Source organism: Rosa rugosa, chromosome 7, assembly GCF_958449725.1.
Source record: "Rosa rugosa chromosome 7, drRosRugo1.1, whole genome shotgun sequence".
Taxonomy (NCBI): domain Eukaryota; kingdom Viridiplantae; phylum Streptophyta; class Magnoliopsida; order Rosales; family Rosaceae; genus Rosa; species Rosa rugosa.
In genome coordinates this window covers 31523641-31537271 of record NC_084826.1, presented here as the reverse complement: position 1 = coordinate 31537271, position 13631 = coordinate 31523641, and positions in this window count along the sequence as shown.

Here is a 13631-nt window from a genome sequence, read left to right as displayed (position 1 = left end):
TATATATATATATATTTGTGATTTATATTATAAAAAATAAATTAATATATATATTATATATAAATTAAATATATGTATATATTATTGGGGCGGATTTGGGGATGGGGAGCACAATATCATCTCCATTTCCCATTTGTCCCCGAATCCTCCCCCCATTGGAGGCGGGTATCCAATAGAGCTCCGCCTCGCTGGAGAGTTTTGTCATTCCTACTTAAAACCATTGTTTATTCACTATAAATAAAGAAAAGTTAAAAATAGCCATCATACTGACCATAAGAATTTTTTTTGAAAGATAAATTGCTCGAGACCAAATTTCTTTTTGTGTTTTGGTAATTACATTTTGTACGAGACGGAATGAGAGTAGCTTGTTACAGACTGGAAAATAATTGTGGTATTCCCGGCACTAGTAATGTAAGAAGGGTGAGACGTACAGGATTGGTCAGAGCCAATGAACCCTGTTGGCCATGCCATGGCTTAGCACTATATGTTCTATAACCTCCACTCACTCTCTCTCTCTCTCTCTCTCTCTCTCAATTAGGCTGGCTTTTATAATTACGTTGGTCCACATCACACCAAAACCTCCCTCTCTTTCTAAGTTTCTATCAAGTTGTTTCCCCTAATTCCTAGGTTCAAGTTGAAGAGGAGAATGTTAAAGAGACGACACCGCTTGTCCCCATATTTTCTTCTTTTCTTCTCATTCTTGTATAATGCAGAATCCCTGTCTTAGGAAACACCATACATGGAAGTGTGGAACCAAAGCCAGCCTTGAAAACCATCGTACCTGACGGCTGCTATTCACACTCACAGTTGTCATCATCTATTATAATTGTGCATGATAACAAATCAAGAGCCCGAATGAATTAGAATATATATTTACAAAACTTATATTGGCTAGTCTCTTTTTTTATACTTTCTTTTTTTGAAGAATATTGTATATTCTGTTTTTTAGCCAACAAACCATGAAAGGTTCGTAGTAAGGTTTATATAGTGGTCAACCATTTAGATTATACACACTGGAAATCTTTGTTGCCTTCCTCCCCCCTCCTCTTCTTTTGTTTAGATAATATTTATTTGAAAAATGAAGTTTTACGAGCCTGCCTTGTTCAAGTGGGAAAGAAATTGTCTTTAAGTTACAAAGTCATTATCTCCTTTAATTTTGATTATTTCTTGTTTAATTACTTGACGCTTTCACTAGAGCTTAAACTAATATATTCCTAATTCACATATTCAGTTACAAGTTTAACCTATGCTCTTATTCCATCACTCAAGTCCTTTCCTAATTAAAAAGATTGGGAAAAATGGTTTGTGTCTCTCTTTGCTCTGTTAGGGTTTTACCTAGCCATCAAATTGATGGTGCATGGGTTTGGGACTGCCGGCCTCTTGGGTCGCCTTGTTCGTCGTCGCCTTTTCTTGGTGGTATGGGTTGGCTTTGGCCTCCTCCTTTCTATCGTTTTTTTGTCTGGCCAAGATGCTATGGTTTGAGGCAACGGGGTTGGTTTGGAAGATGGTGGTGATTTCATTTGGTTGTGTTTAGGATAGCCTGCATGTCTTGATATTGGCATGGTCATTTCAGGAGTAGATCATGTTATGTAATCATTTATATTTGAATATATAAAAGGCTTGACGTCCTCCCAATCATATTGCAACTTGAACACCTATTGATGAAGATGTCTAATTTTTTTTTTTTTCCTTATATTCAAATTTTAAGTAGTGTAAACTAGGAATTTTTTTAGGTACCCGGGTGTTAACCATACACTCATTTTTGTCAAATATTTTGGACTATTTGATTAGTAATATATCTAATAGTCCAAAATATTTAGAATTTGGTTACTTGTTTGACCATTAGCCAATTAGCGTTTGATTATCGATTGACAATTGAGAATTACATTTTTTCCTGTAAAAAAATATTGAATCTTTATTTAATTAAAAATATAAAATAAGTTTGCCGAAAAAAATTATTGAATCTGTGTCATTCGTACTGTTCAACTTTTTCTCTCGACCTGTACATTATAAATTGAGCCCGGGGTGCTCGACACTACTTTAGATTTAGGTTAAAGAAATGTTAAAGCAACTTTTGGAGATGTCCAAATTATGTATGGTTGAACGTGTATACCCAACTCAAAATTAATCGAAATAGATGTAAGAGCTGAAGATTTTATATATTACTTTGTAAGATTTAGATTTTCGATGCAAAACTCCACATATTGCAATTTATTGACAATGCTATTTTTTTGTTCATTTTACACGGTATTCTCAAATTTCAATTTAGATATTGGTGGAAGATCACTTATTACAAAAGTAAAACAACATCCTTCAATTTAATCAATCAAGTATCTTATAAGCTTATAATATCATAAGGAATCTCAAAATGAAAATGATTCATTTGAATCGATAACTAACGTTTTCTAGAATGACCAAAGTCAAGGTTGTTCAAGCTTAGCTAGTTGCCATGCATGCAGTTGAATGGATATGTGTGGTTGCCCTCACTGAATGTCAACTCCTTTGAGGTATGAGTTCCTAGTCAACCTATCAATAGCTAGCAAAATTTCAACTCCCATATATATATATAATTGTGCATGTATTGAATCAAGACAAGTTAATCCTTATTGAAATGACCTGTACCTAATCAGATAGGATTTAATTGATTATATATCCAACAGTCTAAGACATTATATTTGGTTGATCCATCACATAGTAATTGCTTTCCCAATACTATGATACAATGCTATTGGTCAATACTTTTCAACTACGAACCCTGTGATTTTATATAACCAGGACTCAGCAACGTCCAATATATGGTATAGTTTTCTAAATACTTTGATGATTGATTATGGCTCCAACCATTTTAAATTTCTGTTAAAAAGAAAATAATTACAACTAACTGACAATGACAATAAGAACGAGTAAAATCGTTAAAACAAATGTATTTTAAAAATGAGCAACAACAAACCACAAGTATGTTAAACAATAGTTATCATGTAAACAATTATCTCTGAAGAAAAACAATAATTTCTGCTTTTCTACGAAAGAGAACTGAGAAGTATGAGATATGAGATTTGGGTTCCAGTGTTAACAGAACGTATATATCTTTTTTTTTTTTTTTTTTTTTTTTTTTTTGACTTTGTCAAGGGGAACCCAAAGGCTTCCTAGGCCCAAGATAAACCCCTTCGGCGCATGTGAAATGCTCCAACTGTGCATTGCAGCACAGTGCCTCGCCACTTTGACAGCTTCGGGGTTCGAACCTAGGTTGGGGAGCACACCCAACTAGGCAAGAACCACTAAGCCACTTGCAGTGGTTTTAACCGAACGTATCTTTGTACTACCTTTAAATTACTGTTGTATTAAAACTCAATATGTTAGCTCATTAATGTATATATCTGAACTAAGTTGTTAATACGTACAGCAACATGGTTTATAAAAAAATGGTTTTTATGATGTTAATTAACTGGATCAGCAGGAAACTTGCATGATAATGAATTAGAACAATCCAAATGTCATGAATTATTCTTCTGCCAACTTCTTTTAAATACGCATATATGCAATCTTAAACCAAAGCTCAAAGTCGCCCTAAAGAAACTGATGCGTTCGTACACTAGAAAAAATAATTAAAAATGGTCCTGTTTAATGTATGAATATGCAGTACGTATACCCTAAAAATAATAATGAAATACTGGTGTGTATATTCATATATCCAATTAATTATGTTCAGTGACTTTACTTGGCAATGAGTACAAGAGATTTTTGTTTGCTGTCAATGACAATGACAATATGGTCCAATCATATGACTTGATCAACATTTCTTCTCTTGACATAGAGCAAAAGTACGATAATATTTTGCTACATTATCCGTTCAGAACTATGTTTTTGAGTTATGTCATTCCTTGTTCATCTTTTAGGTCCTCAATGGTGTAATTCCTTGTACAATTTTAAGCAAAAGTATGATAATATTTTCTACTTGATCGTATGTTTGAATAAATATGTACCTTGTATAAGAAGAGTAAAACCCTCAAAAAAAAAAATTGTATACGTATATGACCTGGTATTAGAGCTGAATCCTATGATTCTAAATCTTTTTTTTTTTTTTTTAATAAAGGGCTGGTGCGGCTGCCCTCAAGTCTTAATTAATGAAACTGTCGAATATAAGGGGGGGGGACATTAAGTCTAAACCCCTGATTACAATAAGCATCTAGAGAACGTCCTTAAAAAAGAATCATTCGAAAAAAAATCCTGGTACTTTTTTTTCTTCATTAAAAGAAGAATAAGAAGAAAGAAATCAATTAGATATCATGTTACAAGAAAATGTGTATACAAGAACTCTACATGACTTGGGAAATAAAATACGTTATTACTTGTAATCGATCACTCCCATCATTCTATGGTCTTGAATGCCTTGATTATATGTAACAGTTTTTTTTGGTCTTGCGAACAAGTAAACGGGTGATTAGAATAGCTGTCTTGAAACTAGTCCGCACACCTTTTTTTTTGGTCTGAAAACAAGTTCGTACACCTAGTCAAAGTACGTAGGAACAAAGACAGTGGTGTTCACTAAATAATTTATACTCAATAACCCTTAGATTTACATCTAAGGATGGAAAACAAAACACCTCAACTTAATAATAAAAAAATAAAATAAAATAATAAAAAGAACCTAATGTGGATTAACCAAGATATACGGTAGCTTCTATGAAGTTCTTGTTGCGTCATTGACTTCAGGAAATTTAGACAACATTCAAACAATTATTCTATACTTTTAGTAAAGATTGCAATAGAAATTGTGAGTTTTACTTACCAAACTCATTCATAATTAAACTGAAATATGTATATCTCATTCTAGTTGGGGAGAAGGTTCTTTTTTGAGAATAGGGGAGAAGATTCTTTAGAAATGTGTTTAGTGAAAAAAAAAATAAAACGAAAAAAAAACCTAAGTAGCATCTCTCTCTTAGCCCTAGAGCCGCAGGAGAGCACCAACACCTCCAAACGTTTTCTGTCCGGCAGCGGCCATGGGTTACGCCGCGTTGTCCCTGTGCTGGCTGCCGGATGGGTACTTCATTGCCCTGGGTTGAGGTCTGAAGAGAAGGGGTTTGGTTCGAGGTTTTTGGCAGGATCGTTGGTGACGAGTATTGAGCAGCATCTCTGGGCATTTTGTGGTCGTTTTCCTATGCAGATCCATCTGGGCGCGCTCATGGAGGACTTCCAGATCCAGCGGTGGGTTTTGGAGTGTCTGGGTGGCAGTGTGGGCTTCATGGGGCTCGGGGTAGGGTGCTACATCGGTGGAGGCTTGTGGGCTTGGGGCAACGCAGGCTCGGGGTAGAGCTCGACAACTCGTTTCTAGTGGGCAGCTTGTGGCGAGGCTGGTGGTGTTGGTTCGTGGTGGGGCTCATAGGGGGCGGATCAGCACCGGCACTGTACAGGTGGCTGAGGGCATGGAGGATATGTGGGCTGGCCTTGGGTCAACCTTATCTTGCTGGGCCTTGAGTTGGTCCTCTTTCTCTTAGGGCTGCCCTATTGGGCTTTCTATTTTAGGCTGGGGTTTTTTAGCCCTAAGCCCATTAATATGTCTTTTAGTTTGTCTAAATTACAATAATTCCTTGTATTAGGAAACTAAGCACCGATGTGCACTCTTATTAGTCTTATGTATCTCTAGCGTCTCTGGAGCAGTACTAAAATAGGGCCTCTGCTACATCTACGTATTTGAATGTATAATGAGTGAGTCTATTTCTATGTACCACTGGTGGGTACTACTTCTAATGAGCTCATGAATCCTTGTGATCTGTTTTGCATTAACTTTAATTTGATAGTTCTTAGAAATCATCAATGCAGAAACGAGGAAAGTGGAGAAAGTCATCTCAATCAACATAGTATCTGTGATGTCTCTACCATAAATTTCATCAAAGATTTAATGCGTAAAGCTTCCGAATTGTGGTCAAGAACGGAATTGAAATCACAGAAGCAGAGATTATGTCACCTCACTTCTAAATCCGAGAGCATGGAGTCACGAACATCCCAAAACTCTCTTCGAGTGAGACCCACAGCTTTCTAGGATTTTCTTCATTCAGATACTCGAACTGAAGTGATTCATCCATTTAACGTATCATCAAAATGATAGCTTTGGAACAATTTTTCTTTAAAGTATCAGAAGCAGTTTTGGTCAACACGTCGGTGGTGCGATCTTGGATTGCAGATAGGATCCCTTGGGCCTTAAGGTGATTTCAGACATCACAAACCCACTTGTGATATCCAATGCTCGTTGCCTCCAATGGAGAAAAGTCAAGCTTACCCAAGTTGGACATCCTGAAAGAAAAACAAGAACATGGTTAGTTTCGGAGTTTAAAAGCTAACACGAAAACGATATGAATTTTTTAGCGTAAATCGCTACCAATAAATTCTATTTTCAAGAGATATTGGATTAGATTGAAATGATGATATATAATGGTCGATCGTAAAAATATTCTCAACAAGTCAATGCTTGAAGATAGCACGAACTCCCACAATTGGGCTCAATCTCACCTTGTAAGAAAGGTAGGAGGTAGAAAAATGGATATTAGAATCCCCGAGTACAAGAAAGGAGGAATTTAAATAAAATGAGCAACGTTTAGAACAGTTTACCTTGAAAAGTCGCTTGCGAGGCTAACTTGCGTGGAGGTTAAGTGGGGACTGAGCCTAGCAAGGCTGACAAGTGCAGCGCAGCTCTTGCAGACAGTGGAGTTGGCCAGGCTAATGTTGGCCAGCTGGTGTGCTGGCGAGGCTAGCAGGTTGAGTTGCGTGCTTCCTAGCGCGAAGGCGTTGGCTAGCGAGGCTAACCGGTATGGAGGGGTCAGGGAGGCCAGCAACGTGCTGGGCTTGCGGCGCGGAGCACTACTAGGCTAGCGTTGGGCTAGGTGTTGCTAGGCTAATCCAGTGAGGCTAACCAAAAGGATTTTCATGATTTTCTAGGTTTTTGGCTATTGATTCAAAGTTAGGGCTTCGTGCTAATAACATGTTTAAAGAAAAGATAATTCGGGAGAATACTAAGAAACATTCATTGATAATAGGGGCATCTTTATATAGAGGATTACATGTACAATTTCTTGAACTGCAAGTTATCCTAACCAAATATGGATTAAGAGATCTGAATATTCTATCCTATTACAACTAGAAAAAGTAATCATGTTTGAGCCGGCACATACAAATTGGGTTTCCTTGAACACCCTTTTTAGAAATGATTTATTTGTTTCTTAGTTTTAATAAGAATAAAGTTCATTTTCTTATGAGTATACTATACTCTTTGAAAAAGGGTCGCTAAAATTTTCTCCAGTACTGTGATTGCTACTGCCTTGGTCAACAAAACAAATTGATGTATTGTCAATTAATTGATTGCAAGGATTTGTTTGTTGACACATCTAAAACCAGCCGATTGTGATTTCCAAAAGGGAGCTTCTATTCATACCTCCAAAATTGGTATTTGTACCTCTCTTTTTTCCAAATTATAGTTAAATTTGTCAACTCATGCCAAATTACTAATAAGGACACAAAAGAGGGGAAAAAATAAAACTTTTTTTTTATAATTTTTTTTAACCCCACCCCACCCCTCCCATGTTGTCAGTGAGGTCTGAAACTCTGACATCCACTATATCGGTTATTCTAGATAACCAATAGGTCAGCTCACAGACAAAAAAAAAAAAAAAAAAGTCTCTTCTTACCTTTACAAACAGTATGTTTCAATGAGGCAATTCGCAAAATTCTGACATGTGCATTGCCTATTATATTGCTGCTTGCCCTTTTTTTCCAACTCGAAGCAATTAGTAAATATGTGTCTCTCTCCAAGCTAAGGAGCATTATGTTGGACCGGCTTTGGAACACCATGACCACTTTTAGTACGGGCATCTGTACCGACTGTACGTAAATCATAATTAAGTGATGAAAACTTTATATCCAAAAACTCAGTTTAATTAAAAAATTTGAGAATTAGGAGTAATATCTAAACATCTCAGATAGCAGTATACCAACGTACGTGCTTCTATATTCAATTGATTTAATGAAAAATATTGTACGTATTGACTACCAACTGGAGATTTTTTTTTTTTTTTTTTGTGCAGCTTAATTGTATGAAGGGTAAAATAGGATTGTGAAATCTTCAAAAATTGAATGAGGTTCGACTACTGATTTTGGAGGTATGAATAGAACCTTCTTTTATTTTATTGATTTTATTGAATGATGGGCGTTGTGGGAAAATTAGGGGAGGTCTAGATAGCAAATTGGTTATCTATAAAAATAAGTTTGAGGTATATTAAGTTGGGAGGTCCAAATGCCAACTTTGGAGGTATGAATAGAAACTCCCTTTCCAAAATTGTTGTACGGTAGTAGACTGTAGACTCAAATGTTTGAATATATATGCACAAAATATATGGATTTGTGGTGGATCATCGCAACTGTTTGAATGAAACAAGGTCGATCATGCGCATTACATAGATATTCTCAATCAACATCGATCACTCACAGATTCTTCAATTAATTTTCGTTCACACTCAAATTTCCAAGTCATAGAACGATAGAATGAACTTCATGACTTTAACTGGTCCTCTTTCCAAAGTGTCATATAAATGATTTGTACTATATCAAATATTAACCAAGTGTGTCATGCATCTGAACTGCTTTCCGTGTGTTTTCTCATTAACTATTCTAATAGAACTCAGTGCAAGTGACTAAACAATAGGAGTTTACATTAACGTTTCAGTTTTTTCTTTCGCTACAAGTAGCAAAACCAGCACGATGGAAATTGCAAGATATACTCCCTATTTTTTTAAAGGGATTATGTTAATTGTATCTTTAATGGAGCGATAATATAAACCACATCTCATACAGGTCATAAAAAAATAAAAATAAAAAATAATAAAAATCTTTATCTTAAATACGCATGTACTATCACTCCCAAGTCACAAGTATATCTAAATATCCCTTTCAAAAAAAAAAAAAAAAAGTATATCTAAATATCTATTACGGGTAAATATCAGTTATATATTAGTTTAATTACATCCTATAGAGAGCAATTGTTTGAAACGAGAAGTGATTGTTCTTGGGGTTTGACGACACTACCATATAAAGGCAGCTGTGCCTCAGGGTGGGGAAATTTTTGCGATCCTATATGGACTACACTGTTGTTAATATGATAGTTTTAGACAAATTAGTGGTCGAATGGGGTGTCCAAAATATGATTTGCGAGGGTGACATATATGCCGATTTAAATTATGATAGAGTGATCATTTAAATTTACCACCTTAATGATTTAGCTTTTCATTTTGTTAAGTAGCAATGAGATTTGCTATTTTGATATTAGGAAAAAAAAAAAAAAAAAAAGGTTGAAATATGACACAATGATGACGAAGAGATGATGCATTGTATGTTTGGAGCAGAGCAGGAGGAGATGATAACATAGTCGAGATCAGTCGCATGGAATATCGCCACAACAAGTCGCTTTCTCAGTTCCTCCCGTCTCTCTCTGCGCCACTCAAATTGACGCGTCTGTATCTGAGATTCCTGCGCGTGGGGTACAAATCCCGAGGGTCATAATGCGGCTCTGACTTTGAACCAAAAAACCCTAAAAAAGTAAAAAGCTTGAAAACGCGGTTAGCGCCAGCACTTCAGTCCACTCGCCGACGACAAGTGCGTGCAGAAAATGACTCTTTTGGTCGAGTCTTCTTCCTTCGACCTAGTCCTCGTGTCGGTTTCAGAATCGGCGAGCTAGCTGGAGTAAACCCTAGCTAGCTAGTCAACCTCCTAAATGAAAAGTAGCACTCATCCAGTCTGAACTGATGAATGGGATCTCTGCTGCTCCATCGAAGATCACCTTGTCACCAAACCACATCACGATCACTCAAACACCACTCATTGATCCAATTATTATTGGATCGGATATGCTAGTTTTATTATTACTTATTTGAATCATACATCATACGTTACCATGCAAGTTATTTACCATATTTACAGTAAAGTTACGATAATGAACATACAGATTTTGGTCCAAAACGGTGGTGTTGATGTGGTTTGCAGGACTATAATGGGGATTTTGCGGTGGCAAAAGGCCTTTCACTAGTTGCGAGCTGGCACCATTACTCCTAAGTATGGTACAGAACTGATTAAAATGTCAATTTCTTATAACACAAACAAATACTTAAAATGATTTTGTTAAAAAGAGGAGAAAAGAGGGGGGGGGGGGGGGGGGGGGTGGAGACAATACGAGTGCTTTTTCTTGTTCGTCATCACCGCTACTCTACCAGCTTTCTCTATTACATTAAATTAACTAAAACTATACCCGAAATTCATGGCCAAACCATTTTACTGCCCCCAGATTGTTCGAGGTACGCGGTGGATAAGGTATGATAACAAAAACAGAAAACAAATAGAGAGTAATCAAAATCAAAATAAACAGAAAATAAACAAGCTAAAAAGGGTATAAAGTGTCGGATAAAAAAATTGCACACGTAAAAAGGCTTCAACAATGATTGCCATGGACATATATATAGGAGTAGTGGAAGAGTGAATGGATTGCGAAGAAAGCAACCAAGCTTGCTAAAGCCATTTGATTGTTTTATTATAAATGAGGCAGATCGAAGTTGAAGTTGGCAGATTAGTTATTGTTTCTTTTTTGCATTCAGGAACAGAAAGGACATGATATATTTTATATAATCCATCTGCCAGCATTGATCGGGTTATAGCTAGCTTGAACGACCAAACTCAGTGCTTCGGATCAAAAGCTCCATTACTGGGGCGGTCGATAACAGAATCATAGGGGCGGTTTGCTCATGCACATGAGATTGGTGCATGTGTTTCCTTAGTGGATTTTGGGTCCCCAGCCCCTTGAAAAATGAATATCAATGATCCAATGAATGCTCATATATTGAGTACCTAATTTATACTTTCAAGCTCATTATGGGATGCTCTCATGCATCAATAGTACATGCCAAAACTGAATTCAGATCATCAATTAACCATTGTTAACATGACATTTGTCACTGAGTGATAGTGGAAAAAGGTTCAAAGCTAATGTTGTATATATTATACCCCTACTTTTGCACTGAGTAGGGATCTAACCAACCAACCACAATTAAGAAGATGATGCAATGCTTACTGATAATATATGTCAAACATTGAAACTTTACCCGATCTGTATTAAGCAGGGAGTCATTCTAATGAAAACCGGATTTGTGTGAGACTCACTTTTTTATTACATTTTCACAAATCAATTGTTAGATGTTTAGATATTTATGTGTAGATCATTTATGCAATTTTTCAACCAAATTGAAAATCATTAAGACGTTCATAATCGTGATTTATCAGTTATGAATATGAACGGTTCATGTTTGACAAATTTGGTTCGTCCATTAATTTGATCTAGTTCAGTACCTTAACGATTAGCAATTTGGAAGAAAATTTTCATAATGATCTATTCATGCATACATATTAAACATCTAACGGTTGATTTACGGTAATGTAATCGAAAAATAGGTCCCCCAAACCGTTAATTAGAAAGTCCTCAATTAGTCCTCATTTTAGTGGTCCTCATTAGAAAGGCTCCCATATTAAATATATCAACTCAAACTCTTTGGATCAAAGAGGTTTGTTGGGGTCGAGGATTTATATTATCTTCAGTTAATCATGCATGGGGTTAACACCCCTCTATTTATGGGTTAACACCCCTCTATTTATGATTAATTATTATTTTTTCTGACTTGGAAAATTAGGGGCACAAGGAAATGCCCTCAACAATTACTGGCCCTGATAGTACGTAGATACTTCATCTTATGTATCATAGATTAATGTTCTTGGTCTGGTATATTATTAGAAATGGATACCCATTTATTTATCCAAATTGTTAGAATTTCTAGGATTTGATGTGAGACTACTAGTATACACTAGCTTCAATAACGTTTTGGAGTGAGTCACATAATCAGAACAATCGATATAGTATTGCAGATACATCACTTTCGAGTTTGGTGGAAGAAATGGTTACTTTTCTAGCTTTCCTTTTCAAATATATTACCACCATATATGATACACACAGACTCTTCATTGTTAAGGTCAGATTAGTAGCTAGCTAGGGCAAAGCTTAGCTCTTAGAGCAAGTTCACCCGTTGGGTCACCGGGTCACTTACTATTCACTGCTTTTTAGTGTATATTTTCATTCTTTGGGTCACGAAATACACTGTGCTCGTGACCCAGGGCACGAAATACACTGTGCAATGTTGAGAATCGGTCAATATGTGAAGTCGAAAACACAAATAAACACAGCACACCAAGAGAAACAACCACAAAGATACGAGCACAAGAACACAGATTTAAGGTGGTTCAGCAAAACTTTTGCCTATGTCCACTGGGTAGAAAAACGATCTTCCACTATATTTATAATGGGTACAACCAGAAAGAATAAGAAAATAAGGACTCTCTCTCTTCTCTTCCTATCTCTCCCTTCTTTGCCCTCTCTCACTCTCTAACTCCGAGAATGGAATACACTTTGCTCTTTGTCTTTGTGATGAAAAACCTAGAGCAGAACCCCTCCTTATATAGCCATAAGGATATCAGCTTTCTTCACCAATTAGGAAACCTATTCCTATTGGTGGTAGGCAATTGTGCCTTCTCCTTTTCTGTAATCAACAAGGATTACAGGTAATCCTACATCAATAAGGATTTTCCTTCCTTATTGGAACTCCATTCATCAGTAGGAATCCAAAACCTACTGGGTAAACAATTCTCATACTCTAAGGGCACGTTTACTTACTTGGAATGGAATGGAATGTAATGGAATGAATACGGAGTAAAAATACCCCTGTGTTTACTAACACATAAAGGAATCGGAATGATTCCAGGTAAAAGAATTCCTATGTTTACTAACACATGAAGGAATGGGAATTGGTGTAGGTCCCACCTATTTATCAGGAATTGATTCCTGAATACTCAGGAATTCGATTACGAAGGGGGGAGATGGGTTTAGGAATCATTCCTCCGGAATCAATACCGATTCCTTTCTTCTCCCGTTCCACTTGTCTCCGATTCATGATTATTTTCCATTCCAAGTAAGTAAACGTGCCATAAGACAATTGTCTTGGGAAAGACTCATGGGCTGGAACCCAACAATCTCCCCTTCCAGACCATGAGGGAGGAATACCAGCGTGACTCCATTACTGGGAGTCCGCCCGAGCTGACTTGATGCAAAACTTCATGTTTGGAGCATGTAGCTCCCCCTGATCGAATAACCCATCACCATGTCCCTCCTGGTGGAACAACTCTTGACCATCTTCTGCCTGGTCAGAAAACTCATCATTGGAAAAGGAAATTAGGGACTTCTTTTCCATATCACCTTTCTTCCTTATATGGCCTTCGCTGTGGTGCCATATGTGTGAAGAAGTATCACCCATTGCACTCAAGTCATCTCTGCATACCAAGCTATGTGTCTTGTACGGGGAATGACAAAGCTCTCCTTTAGCAACATCCAACGACCCGTTTGTAAGCGTCCACTTTCCATCACCAATATATTGGTGGAAACCTTGTCTATCAAGAGCACTTGAAGACAATATGTTGACACGCAAATCAGAAACGTGCCTCACATCCTTCAATGTCATTTGGTAACCAAGATTAGTCTCGATGCAGATATCTCCCAT